This window comes from Athene noctua, chromosome 17 (genome assembly GCF_965140245.1).
Source record: "Athene noctua chromosome 17, bAthNoc1.hap1.1, whole genome shotgun sequence".
Lineage (NCBI taxonomy): Eukaryota > Metazoa > Chordata > Aves > Strigiformes > Strigidae > Athene > Athene noctua.
In genome coordinates this window covers 1,978,489-1,992,043 of record NC_134053.1, presented here as the reverse complement: position 1 = coordinate 1,992,043, position 13,555 = coordinate 1,978,489, and the positions used below count along the sequence as shown (strand labels likewise).

At 49.0% G+C, this 13,555-nt stretch overlaps 1 protein-coding gene across 1 annotated transcript in view; it reads right to left on the bottom strand.

Moving 5' to 3' along the window:
• The window catches only part of CORO1C (coronin 1C), a 54,790-nt gene extending 42,404 nt beyond the window's left edge, over positions 1-12,386 (bottom strand). Inside the window, exon 1 of the mRNA XM_074921068.1 lies at positions 12,318-12,386. The gene's annotated coding sequence lies outside the window, so the exon portion shown is untranslated. The remainder of the gene's footprint in view (positions 1-12,317) is intronic.
• Positions 12,387-13,555: the final 1,169 nt, after the last annotated feature.

Sequence of the window (13,555 nt, the reverse complement as noted above, 5' to 3'; positions counted from 1 at the left end):
TGAACAAGACGGCTTTGTGCCTATTTACTCCAACCTCCAACATAGAGTATAATTAATGTTAAGTACGGTAGTGCAAAATTAACAGTTGAAATATCAGGTGTAAGAATGGCCATTTATCTGCACACACACACCCCCCCCCCGTGTGTGCTGGTGCAACTACAGGAACCATCTGTAAAACAACAAGTGAACAAGTGTACACTTCGTATTATACGCCAGAAGAATTCCCAGCCTAGTACCTGCGAGACCCTGAGCAAAACGCTTAACCTCCCATTTCCAATCTGGAAACAACGATGTCAATCTGTTTCACATGGGTAACTTCAAGAAACAACTGCATCGCTGACTGGCCACCGTTCGATGAAAAAAGCCAAATAAATGGCAAGTGTATACCCCGAGTCAGTTGGGTGTTCAAGATTCCAGCGTGAACTCACAAACTGTGAGGTTTTAGGTATTTAAAATGAAAGGGGGTGACCAAAAAAAAAAAAAAAAAAGGCTATTTCAAGAGGTAATACTAGCCCTGAGCTGAGTCCCTCGCCATGGAGCCTTTGCTGATGACTATCTTCCATATCAAGTGATGATCTGCCCAGCACTGCCAGTTCGCCCGGCTCCCAAGGGACAGAGTGCTTACTACGGCTTGAATTTGTTATTGCCTGCTAATCCCTCGTGGTGCTAATTATACCCATTATCAGTCTGTCTGATTGTGCCTGACGCATGTCCAATATCGAAACGTGCAGTACTGTACGATGTCAAATCCCTATCAGATTTGCACGGGAAGGGGATGCTTCTAAGGTGATGTTTCAATACAGCAGGTTTATATATTTAGGCGAGATAAACAATGGATTTTCAAGGACTCCAGAACACAGTCTCTATGGCAACTATAGGCAGAACTAGGGGGACGGAGAGGGAGGGAGGGAAGTTCCCACATTTCTAAATACTCCAAGCAGAGTGATTTGAAGTCCATTTTCCAGGGACGGCTTATACCAGGAACTGCAGGTGAAATGCGTTGCCTAGGTTCATGCATGGATGCAAATAGTCTAGTTTTAGGCACGCTGCTCCCCTCTGGTTTTACGAAATCTGCTCAGGGATATTTGATAAGACTGCAGAAATGGTTGCCTTAATATTCACCTAAGAAAAAATTCACATAGATTACACACAAAAATGCTACGGCCAGCCAAGATTTGGAGAGCCACAGGGAAACCGTGATCCTTCCTAAAGGGAACACCTGGCCTTAAGCGCAGCTCAGCAATGCTCCAGATGAAAGCTGCCAGCTCATCTCGGCACGCCTGACCGCATCAGGCTTAACCTTAATCTCTTTAAGTCAGATCCCACCACTGTTTTATTTCCACTGCTTTTTCAAATTAAATTATTAAAAGGAAAAACAAGAAAAAACCTAATTATGATGGACTGAGAGGCCCAGCTCAAACAGAGTCACTATAACCAATTCAATCCCATCCAGCTTCTCCCACTGAAAGCCAGACCTCAAGAGTCATTACACGCTCATACAAAAAGCATATTATATATCATTTACTGTTATCATCAACAAAATCGGGATCAAAGAAAATAACGTTGAAGAAGCGAAGTGATAATGTTGAAGAAATGCTATCTGCCTATCTCCAAGGCAGGCGGTTCTACCTTGGTATCTAACTCGTTAACGAAGAAGCAAAGCAAAGGGGAAAAAAAATGGTCAAAGAGCCCCTGTTTTATTCTGTCACCTCTAAACCAAGGAGACCTCTTCTGTCGATGAGCACCAGCAGGCTGGCGACCTTCAAAAGAACAACATGGGTTTTCTTCCCCTTAAGAGGCAGCAGCAGATACCGTTTTCATTCTTTCTCTGTCAAGTTCCTGATCTACAGAGCAGGACTTGAAAGCTTTTCTAGTATTCCATCATAAAAGCCTTTTCCATTTCAGGAGTACTTTGCAACCCGTTACGAAGATGTCTGCTGTAAAGAGATTACACCTGTCTTATTGGCATGAAGAACTACACGGGAGAGGTGTAGAGTAGAATTATCCATTTGCCTAACAGTCACCTTCTGCTTTACAGCCACATCATCGCCTCCGCTCACATCCAGCCGTTCATTCCGACCAGGTTTGTATTCACGACGCAAACCTGAATGTTGGTAACACAACTAACGGCCGGTATGTTCCATGAGGAACCTCTCCAGACACTTTACTCCTCCGAGGACCATCAGCACCAGACCCAGCATCACAGAGTCCTCCCGCACAAAGCCAGACCTACCAGTGGGACCTCTCGGGCCTGTCACTGCTACGCTGAGAAGCTGAGCAATTCTAGGGTCACCCTTGTATTTTAATGCCTGACACCATCATCTAAAACCACAGAAAGTCATGTACTGAATGGTTATAACCTCAAAAAAAACCAAATCATCCATTCTTAGTATAGTTCCTCATGTGAGGAAAAACAGAACAAAGCAATCCTATTAGCAAATAGAAAGAAATGGCCCAGTAACTGATTCCCAACTATACCGGTATATTAATTCACTTCCACTGCTACCTTTCCCGAGTCATTTCAGCTAATCTAAACCTTTTTGCCTTAGTTTTGACCTGGCGCTCACCCTACCACCACCTGCATTTGTGCATATCGCGACAGAAAAAAAGACCAGCTTGCATCCTGTCAGCCTAAAGCCACCGACAATCTGACTTCTCACACGTGGCTTCATAACCAGGGTGACTGTGAACTGAAGCCGTAAGCAGTTTCCAATCAGACTAATTTCAGAGTTAACAACCAGAATATAAACAGACCAAAAATACTAGGTGGGGGAGACTACAGGGAAAGAGCTAGAGGAGAACAGAGACATTTAATTCTTGCTCATATGCCCTGTAAACGCTTAAACTGGGGCACTTCAAATCCTCAGTGAGTTTCTGTTCCAACACATCCTTAGAGAAGGACTGAGATTATCACAAAAGCTTCGGTAAAACAAAAAACAAAACAAACAAACCCATACTTTAAAAGTCAAGTGAAAATATGCCTGTGAGTTTGCCTAAAAGGACATTCCTAGCCCTGGGAGTGGTGCGCTGATGACCTCACCAAGCTGCAAACTCGGGCCAGGAAGTGTTTTGCTCATGTCTTCAAAATAGGAAGCTGGCATCCGAGTTAGACTCGTCGGGATCGATAATCCCATTAAAACCAATAACATCAATTCTCTTACAATCAGAACGCAGCGTCGTGCCTTAATGAGCCATTTTATGAAGCCGTCACTAAAGTCTAATATTAAACTTGAACATGATGCATGGAACAGTTCCTGAGGACAGATCTCTCAGCGTCCTTTGCTGCATCACTCAGGAAAGCTGATATTTTACCCTTCTGTGCATTCCTTCTCATTGCCATTAAACTGAATCTCTGCCTTTTGCTTGGAGTGAATCCCAGAAGTGACAGATGCAATAAGCATGAAGATTTAACTTGAAAAAATCCAATGATGTTTGAAAAGGCAGCTCGCTAGAAGACAGAGTAATGCCAACAGAGAACATGGAGACACACAAATGCTGATTAAAGCAATCCGTATAAAAGGCTACAAGTGACCATCGAAAAATTACTATTACAGAGAGCTATATTAAAACAAACACAAAGCAAATGTTCCCCAACACGTACCTAAGCGTGTCGGGTCTTCCTATGGCTACTGAAAATACTAAAAATGTATATACACTACATAAACATGCGTTGACTTTATCACAACAGTATTTGATCTACTTCCGTGCACACAGTCTTTAGCAAACACGACTATTAGCTGCACTGAAACGTCTCGGTGAGTGCACAGCCATCTGGGTTTTTTTTTTTCCCCCCCTTGAGCAGAAAAGATGATTCAATGCTTGTTATTCAAATGAAAATCACATCTATCCTCTCCTGCCTCACGCACAAGATACCCGCTGTTTTCTCCAGCCATCGCGCATCCAGCACATACGGACACGCTTCTCACAGGCCGGGCTGTGCCAATTCACACCATTTTCCCCCACACTTCCAGCAGGCACAGAGCTGCTTCCCCCACGTGCTTAGAGAGGCACGCGAAGCCAGAGGATAGCGGCAGGTGATTTGGAGACAGCCCGGCCTAAAATTAAACCAGAATCGATATCAGCAAACTGCAAAAAAAAAACCCCAGTATATTCAAAATGTCACTCTTTCATTTCGCTGTCACCCTTGGTCTTGCTTATACTAATCCACACGCATGAATAGGCTCAATGGACCTGCTCAAACAAACACGTACGGGACTGAAGCTACAGCTATTAAAAAAACCCCACCACTAATGCATATCACTTAACAATAAAACTGCATCAATCAGTTTTACTTTTGTTCCCAGTCAGCTTTCAGTCTTTTTTTCTTTTTTTTTTTTTTTTTTCCAGACCTGTCTCCTGTGCAGTCACAGCATCACATTGTCTGGAGCGGGGTACTCCAGCTGAACGTTGGTGGGGTCGCACGTTGGCTGCTTTTCCGTGCATCGGGAGCGGAGAAGCAGCTAATTTCACAAAGCACAGACAAGGACTAACCTTTCAATTCAGGCCTTTGACATATCGCTATTAAAACAACGCGACTTTCTGCACAGACAAAAAAAAAAAAAAAGCCCAGGAACATGTCATCCAACCCAAGGACTTCATGCATCTCCCGAACAGGCTCCGAAGAGCCACGGCGTGACACGGAGCGGCAAGAAATAAAACACAAAACTAAACCCTCGAGTCATCTTTTGTCCTCTGCAACGTTACACGGTGGCAGCGGGGACGCGGCGCTCCGGGGGAGGGGGACACACACACACACACACACGCAGCCACCGGTGCCATCGAGCTGCTGCTGCAGCGCCATGAAAAAAAAAAAAAAAAAAAAAAAGGGAGGGGAGGAGGAGAAAAACCTGACGAATAAAAGAAAAAATAAAAGGAGGAAAACCTGGCGAATAAAAAAAAAATAAATAAAAATTCTCTCCTTGCAGGAGCGGCCGGGGCTGGCTGCGGGCATCAGGTGTGCGGGGCGCTGGGGCTGCCCCCGCCGCGGCGGGAGAGCCCGGCCCCGCCTCGGGCACGTCCCGCCGGCAACCTGCGAGCCCCGGCCGGATGCCGGGAGCCGGCGGCGACCCCGAGCCGCTCCGCTACCTAATAAGGAGGGAACCGGGCCGGGGGGGCGGGTGAAGCCCCGGGCTGAGCGCGGCGCCCAACCGCCGGGCGCGGGGAGGGCGCTTCCCCCCGCAGGCCCCGGCGCTGACAGCGGCCGCCGCCTCACCAAAGGGCTCGGCGGCAACGGCCGGCCCCGCGCGGGAGGAGCCGGCCCGGCCGGGCCCCCCCACCCCCGCCTCGCCCTCCCGGTGCCCGCCGCCCTCCCGCCGGCACCGCCGCCCTCCCGCTCCCCGGTTCCTCTTTCTCTCCCCCCTCATCCCGCCGCCCAGCCCCGTGGCGCGCACCGCGATCCCGAACCGCCTCCCCGCGTCCGCTCCTCAGCCCGGCGGAGCCTCCGCCGCTGCTGCCGCCGCCGCCGCCGCCGCCGCCCGACTGACCGACCGACGGCCGCGGGGCGGGGTGGGCGGGGCCGGCGACAAACCCCGCCTCCTCGTAGCCACGCCCCCAACCGCCGCCGCGCCAGCGCGGGCCACGCCCCCTCCTTCACTGGCACCGCGCGTTCGCGGGGGGGGTGGGGTGTGGGCGACGAGTGTGAGTGGCGGCCCGCTTAGCCAATGAGCGGCCGCGCCGCCGCGCTCGCTGGCTTTGGCGCCCTTCCTCCGTGCGCCTCGCGCGCCCCGGCAGCCGCGAGACCCCCCTGAGGGGAGCGGGGGTCCCCCCGCCCGTCCCCGCTCCCCCTGGCGGCAGCCCGGTTCCCCCCGGGCGCTCAGCCCCGCGCCGCTGACCCCCGCACCTCGCCAGCCGGCCTCAGGCCTCTGCCCCCCGCAGGCCCGGCGGCGCCGGGACGGCACCTCCGTCCTCTGCTTCGGCCCCTCAAGGTGCGAGCAAAGGGAGGGGTGGCCCGGCCGAAGGCCGAGGGGGTTTTGGAGGCACTGAGCCCAACCAAACCGACAACCGGGATGAGCGAAGGCGCGGATGCGGCTCCTGGTGAGCCCTCGGCCAGGCAGGGCGCAGCTAGAGCCTTGCTGTGGGCAAAAGCAACGCTGGAGAGAAGCGACAGCTCTGCAAGAAAAACGACCCCGTCGCCTCGTTTTGTCCCGCCGACCTGCTGGGGCCTGTAGGAAATGGCACTGCCAGCAAGGCGGTGACAAAAGGCGAGCTTAAACCCCTGCTAAAAATCACGCCTTGATGAGAGGCGCAGGACAGCAGCTTGAAACTGAAAGTTCTCCCCGCCGCGCTAACGGTAAAGCTGCTTCTGGGGATGCTGGCTTATGTGGTTGTAAAGAGGGTTTTTATCTCCGCTGTTCAGTGAAAGAAGCTAAGTTATTAGTCAACGACACAATAAAGAGCAAGAAGCTGAGTACCTGCACGGGAACGCCTCAAGGCACGCAGGGTAATGCCACTCTCGGAGGCTGCGTGTTTCTGTTCCTCCGGGGAACTTGAGGAGCGGATGAGTGATGCTAGATCGGTGCCCACGTTGCACAGTATTTACCATACATGGCCAAAACCAAAAGCTAGTCTAGCTTCCTTATACGTTTTGGCCAATATTTGCAAATTCATTTGCATGTGGTTAGGTACTTAAGGGGCCTAATTTTTCAGGGGAGCGACACATCCGTAACTCCCCTGATAATCCTTCAGAGTTTAGAGAAATATGTGTGTGGTGATGAGCTGAGAACCCTCCTTTTCCCCTGTGAAACTGCAACAGGACTGTGAACTACTCCCTGTTAAGTGATAGCTGGGTGTTAAAACATGCAAAAAGCCTCGCTGATACATGTGTGGTGGTTTTGCTGGTGATTACAGCTGGTGGAAACATCAGATGCCAAAGTAGCTACAAATTAAACAAACAAATGCTATCTAAAGTGTTAAACTTTGACACGAGTGTAACCACTGAGTGAATAAGCTGGAGTCTCCTACCTAGTGAACAACACCTTGATAAAAAAATTATACACCCAAAGATTAGAGTTGCAAGCCTGCATCCCTGCCACGCACTGCCCGCGGCACCAATTACCGTGAAATTAATACCTTCCTTCTGAAAGCCAGCCCAGCACACTTACTCTCCACCCTCCTCCCTCAAACAATCTCTTTAAAGCTAAAAAAGAAGAAAAGCAAAGCAGTTTGGCAGCCTTGCAGCAGACCTACAGGTAATCTGTAGTTCAGTGGGTTTGGGCCGTGATTCATATTTTCCACGTAAGTACGTGACTTGCTGAAGGTCACACAATGAGTCAGTGATAGAACTGAGTGTCTTGACTGCCAGTCCCACGGCCACTAATTTATTAGGAGTCTCAAACCTGTGCATGTGGCTTAAAACTTTAGGAAAAAACTATTAATAAAAGCATATCAAATCATACCTAAAAATATACGTATGTATAGCTCCTTCTAGCTCAAAACAGTGGGCAAGCTTGAAATGATATTTTAATCATGTACCAGGCGATGTTTTTACCCTGGATTGGAAAAGAGCGAAGGCAGCAGCACCCAGCACTATGCAACAGCTTGGAAGAGCAACCAAGGAAGATTTTTGGCATCCATCTAAAAAGAGAAGCGACACGCAGAAGACGCACAGCGAAATTTGTCCTGAGAAATCTGAGTGACAGCTAATCCTCTCCACAACTGCCACCCAAACGGCCGGTTCCTGGCTCGCCCCGGCGCGGCGTTGGGAGAGTCACAAAGGACAGACTCAGAAGGAAGCGATACCTGTTGAATTTTCACTAGTGCTTCCTTAAGCATTTCGATGGAAACGCTCCAAAGATCACTCAGATCCCGACCTGGATTAATGAGCCGTTTAGGTGGCAGCGGCTCACCCTACAAGGCAATGAAGGAATGGCATACATTTCAGGCTGAAGTCTTCATCAGCAGAAGGAATGGCTGAGCTTTACACACGCTCTCTGGTTCCACTGTAAACAGTAATCTTCATCACTTCAGCTAAATAACATCGTTCTAACAAACAGTACTTAAATTATAGCCGGAGTGATGTAAGCCTAACAGCTTGTCAAAATATGTCACAAATCCTAATTTTTGTAAAGGAAAATATCCCATTACCAAATGCTTGCAGCTACAGGAACCACACAACAAAGTTTGTCCTTCTATTTTATCAGTACCAGCACGCCTATTAAACGTTGCAGAAAAGATTCAGAATTTATTCAAAAATACATTTCACTAGTTTTACCCATCCCACATATTTCACCCTCCGCTACATCGATGCACGATTGCTGCAGTCAGTCTATCTCACAGTCTTTATACGGAAACAGCACCGTGTCTGCAGACTCCACCTCTGAAACTTATGTCAGCAGCTAAATTTAGCTTCCTTGCAAATATGCATCGATTCTGTCGCTGCAATAAATCACGCTGGTTTGTTCCTGTGATGATCTTGACGTGCCTTATAACCAACGCGTTCGGTATGCCCCACAGCTTTCCTTGCCCGTGTGGTGTTATTAGTTAAAAAAAAGGTAAAGAAAGACACAAACACCTGAGGCACCTCTTTCTAGGAGAAATTTTGATGGCTTCTTCGGCCTTCAGCTGATATTATGCAACTTGGCTCTGAGCAATCTTAGATGGACGGCAAACCCAGTCACTCAGAGCCAGTCAAATCACTCAAGGGATGAATTTGTCGCGAACATTTCAATTTGCTTAAATCCTCATCGCTAAATATATTCTGAATGAAGGAAAACGGCTTAGGGAGGGTTTAGAGAGATCAGCAATTTAAAGTCCTGTTATTTTGCAGCTTAACTAAGTCACGTAAAATATGCCAGACACAACAGTTTTTGTTTTGGCCCTTGGGTCTGCAGACATCCAAGTTATACAACTTTTAAAGGAAATTTGTGTCTGCTGTTTATCTATTTATTTCTTGAAGCCTTTTGATTTATTATTATACTTAAACAACTTTACAGGAAGCACGAGGTTCTCCCACTTGAAGGTTGCCTATTTTTATATTTCTTCTCCCACGGCTCTCGTGATTTAGGTAGGCAAGGCCAGATTCAGCTGCTCCTGTTGAAATCGGTGATGTGATCTTACGTTTCACTTAACATTACTGGAATGTAGGGCTTTTTTTTTATGCAGGAAAATCTGAACCGATGGCAATGAAAAACAAAAACAACCAAGCCATCTTCTGTGCGTGGAATAGCATTAGATTTACTCTTTTTGCCTCATTTTCTCAACATCCACTGGACACATAGCGAAGGGCAAGGGTAGCTTTATTAAACTGCTCACAGGGCTGGCTTTTAAGGGACATTTCAATGATCATCAAAACGCTGAGCAGCGGCCAAGACAAAATTGTCCTAACAACCACCACGGAACAGCTCTTGATTATGGCTTAATCAATTCTGTCTCTTGGACAGGATTACGTGCTCTGCCCAGGGAAGCGCTGCCCTGTGCTGATCTGTTCCCCAGACCCAGCAAAGCGTTTGCCTGGAGAGAGAGTGAGAGAGCAAAAATCCATTTGGTCTGGCCTTATTCAATCCTTGGCCAGAAAGGGGAGCTGTAGAATTATGGAATGAAGATAAGGAGAGCAATATGTTCAATCAGATTTTTAAAAATAACAGCCAGGAAGGGAGAAGTGTGCGGGAGTGTATCAGAGCCTGCGGACAGGGAGGGAAGAGGAACACGTGAGTTAAAGCAGAGGGTGAGGAGTCAGCGCGCCTTAGGTTTAATCCCGGGTCTGCTTCACCTTTCTGCATGACATCGAACGCGTCCCTGCGCTACTTCCAGACCCAGTAAATCGGGGTCAGATCGCAAGCCCCCTCCCCAAAGGGTAACAGAAATCCGCTGTGGCGAGCAAGCGCTTGCCATGACATCGTCTGCGTGCTGCGTGGCACGGACGGGAGGCTGGAGATTGATAAGGAAGAATAACTGAACATTAGGTCAGGATGGATATTAATAATTCATGCTATCGTTATTAATGATTTACATTTCATAAAGCACATTGATTGCTGCATATACACACTCTCACGCATGTCATACGCAGTAATGCAGATGTCATACACATCCCTGCCAGCTCCTCTGTAGGAAAGGCACAGAGATCCAGGCTGCCCTCAGGTTTTACAGAGAAAGGAAATCTCTAAATTAATTTCCAGCTAGTCTGTTTCCTCATGTATTTTCCTTCATCATTGTACAGGACCGTGAAGTATATTTTTCTTTCTTTTTTCCCATTTCTGTGATAAAAGGGAGGTGGTCCCAATACCTAATTAAAATGCTGGGACACCAAATAAAAATGAAGCAATTAGTTGCAACAGATGGGATTTTCTTTGTTGCTATCTCCACTACACCAGATGATTAGCTAGGAAGAGAGAGACAAGAAAGCAGGACACACACACACACAAAAAAAAAAAAAAAAAAAAAAGTAAAAAGCAAGCTATATTTTATTTACAACATGAATAACCTTGGATTCACACTTCCTATCTTTCTGTAGAGCAGAAAAAAAATTAGCCAGGCACCACGTAACGAGCAGGGGCTTTGAGCAGTGAGCGGTGACGTGAGGCTTGGCGCTGTGATTCCTGCAGCATTCCATGTTACACTCATCACATATCCTAGTCTTGGCCTCATTATTCAGCCAGTTTTGAATCCTTTCGCCATCTCATTCTGTTTCTCTCCCTGCTGTCTAGGATCAAGTTGGACCAAAGGTGCTGGAAAAGTCAGAGGTACAAGAAAGGAATCGTATAATGGTAAGTATGTGCGAGATGTTCGTGTTCAGTTAGGCGGCGTGACAGCTGGGAAGATGTATGTTTAGGAACAGATTTTTAAAAAAAACAACAGGATATAGCAAAATGAGAAGCTATTCCTGCTCTTCTTTATTGCAACATTTTCACAGTTCAGCACTGGAATAGATTGTCCTGACCCTCCCTCCCTATTTCTTCTGAAGAACAAGCAGGTCGACACCTGTCAGGACTGATTTAGCTGTAGCCAGCATTGCTTTAGGGATGGAGCCCCATTCCCTGCAGTCCCTTCTCACCCCCTGCCTCTGTAAGATCACCTACTGCATCCACCTGCTCCATCTATTCCCCGCAAAGGAGCCGTGCCTCACTGCTGATGGAAACATCCCTCGGCTGAGCTGGCTGGGGAAAACACGCCGTGTCAGCCCCACCACTGAGTCAGGCGAATCTCCCACTCGAGGAGCGGGGAGGCTGCGTCGCTCCAGACGCCCCGATAACGCCAGTACCATCCCTGCTCGTGTACAGAGCCCGAGTCTGTCAGGTGGCAGATAGTTCACAGTGACAAATATTTCACAACCCTGTTTCTTTGCATCATGAGAATGATCATGTGTCTTAGATGCTTCCTGAGAGGATAGGATCTACTTTTCATCGCTGTAAGGCTTTTTGTTATCACTCACTCACACACACAAACTCTGCGGCAATGTTCATATTCTGACTCGGGTTTGTGACTTCTGCAAACGAGAGTAATGGACAGCACAATGTACCAAGCATGGTGGCATCATCACACCTATTTTTTAAACAAACATGCTATTCAGTTAAAAGCTAGCATAGATTTCCTGTGCCTTAACACGTTTATTCTCCCTTATAAGGAAATCCACAATCACAGATTGTCGATAAACAGAAGATGCAAGTCAACCAGCATGGGTCGACACATCCTTGCAGGATTCAAACTTCCAGACACCCGTTTCTAACCCCTCCCTGTTTCTGCACAACTGCCGTTTTACCCGTAAAATTTCAACAATGGTCATTTATCCGTAGTTTTTCAGTCAAAGGGTTTCCAAGTTGATGTCATTCTTCTGAAAGGCTTATTCAGCTAAGTCACAGTGCGGGAGAAAAAGAACCTAAGGAAAATAAAACCTCCTTTCTGTGCCACAACTAAAATAAAATTATATTGGCTCACCCAGTGCCTGGAGAGGCAAAGCTGAATAATCACACATGACAGTGGGAGAAAGTATCGTATGGGCACTTCTGCATTGCATCTGTCCATGAGAAGCAGTATAGGAGTACTGGATATTATTTATATACAGGAGAGTCTTCAAAAGCAAATCTCTTACTCACAAAACAGTTTCACTACAAGAAGTACTTTTACCAAGCGGATAGTAGACGTGAAGCAACACCTGATTTTCATCCTGCCTCGTTACGACCGTAGATCACCAAACGTGCCCTGAGTGCATCCCATCTGTTGCTCGGCTATGACAAGGCAGCTAGTTTCTGAAAACCTCCCCACCGCCGCGTCCCCATCTCCCGTCGCCGCCAGCCCGGGGCTGCAGCGTGCTCCGGAGCCACTCTGGCCCCACGAGGCAGAGCCGGGGGTGCCCGCCCGCCCCTGGCAGAGCCGTCACACCTCACCTTTCCTGGCAGCGCTGGGCGGTGGCGTCGCTGCCTTCCCCTCCGCCGCCTTGGGCTTTTCGAAGGTTTTCTTTGCGTCGGCAACTTTAAGCACTTTCTCATCCTCCTGACTCTTCCTCCCCTTCCGCTCGGGCTCCTCCGAGCCCCCTCCTCCTGCAGTCCTGCCTCCAGTTAGCTGCTCCGCGCCTGCAGCTGCCCACTGCTCCTTGGCAGGCTTCGCTGCATCGCTGCGGGGCTCCAGCAGCGCCTCCGTCATCGCCACAGTCTTGCTCATACTCAAAGCCAGGCTCTCTTTGCTGTGGGACCTGACAGGAGGGGCCGGTGGGGTTTTTTGCTGGATGTATGAATCGAGTATCCCTGCATCTGCCTCACCTCCGAGCTGTTCCCTGCTCTCAAGGAGCTGGCTGCTGCTCTGTCTCGAAAGCTTTTCAGTGCCTCTAGCCACTGAGGCATAATTTGCAACCGCAGAGACCATCCTCTCGAGGCTCTTCGCTACCTGCTTGTCTGGCTCGGGCTTCCTGGCTGGATCCTCCTCGCCGTTCTGGCAAAGGTCTGGAGCGCCATCAGGCCAGGGGGCGAAGCTCACCGCCTGCCTGAAGCTTTCAGCTGCCTTGCTGCTTTCTCTGGGGACGTAGGAAACAGATGTTGTTGCCTCCTGTTTGCTTTGCAAAATGTAATCCATGAGCATGGCGTTTCGCTCGAAGCTATCTGACCTGATGGGGACACTCGGCTTGTTTCTCTCCGAGGGAGAGTTCAGGGTCAGTTTATTCACTTGCCTGCTCTCTGCACTGCTTTCAGAGTCTGAACGGCTTATCTGCCTCCTCAGGACTCCTTGGAAAGAGTTGAGCCTGTTTAGCCTCGGACTTGCCGCCTTCCCATCCCCTGGGTAGCCCTCCTGAATCACAGGTACCTGGTGCTCTGCCGCTTCCCATTCCTCCTCAGGTTCTGTTTCTGCCTCTTCGATCAGGCGCCTGTACTCGCTCTCCTCCAACCTGTACACCACCGGCTTCACCGTCCGGCCCGTGCCCGCTCGCTGGTGCCTGACCTCCATTTTGTACACCTTCAGAGGGGCTTCTCCCTCCTCCCCTCTCCCGCACCCTGTCGACACGGGGTGCTCTTCCAAGCACAGGTCCCCTGCCAGCCCCCCCTGCCCTCTCTGCCCGCTGCTGCTTATCTCTGACTTCTTGGCAGGGGCTGGCGTGTCGCTGCCAGGGTCGGGAAGGTCCCCCCTCTCCAGC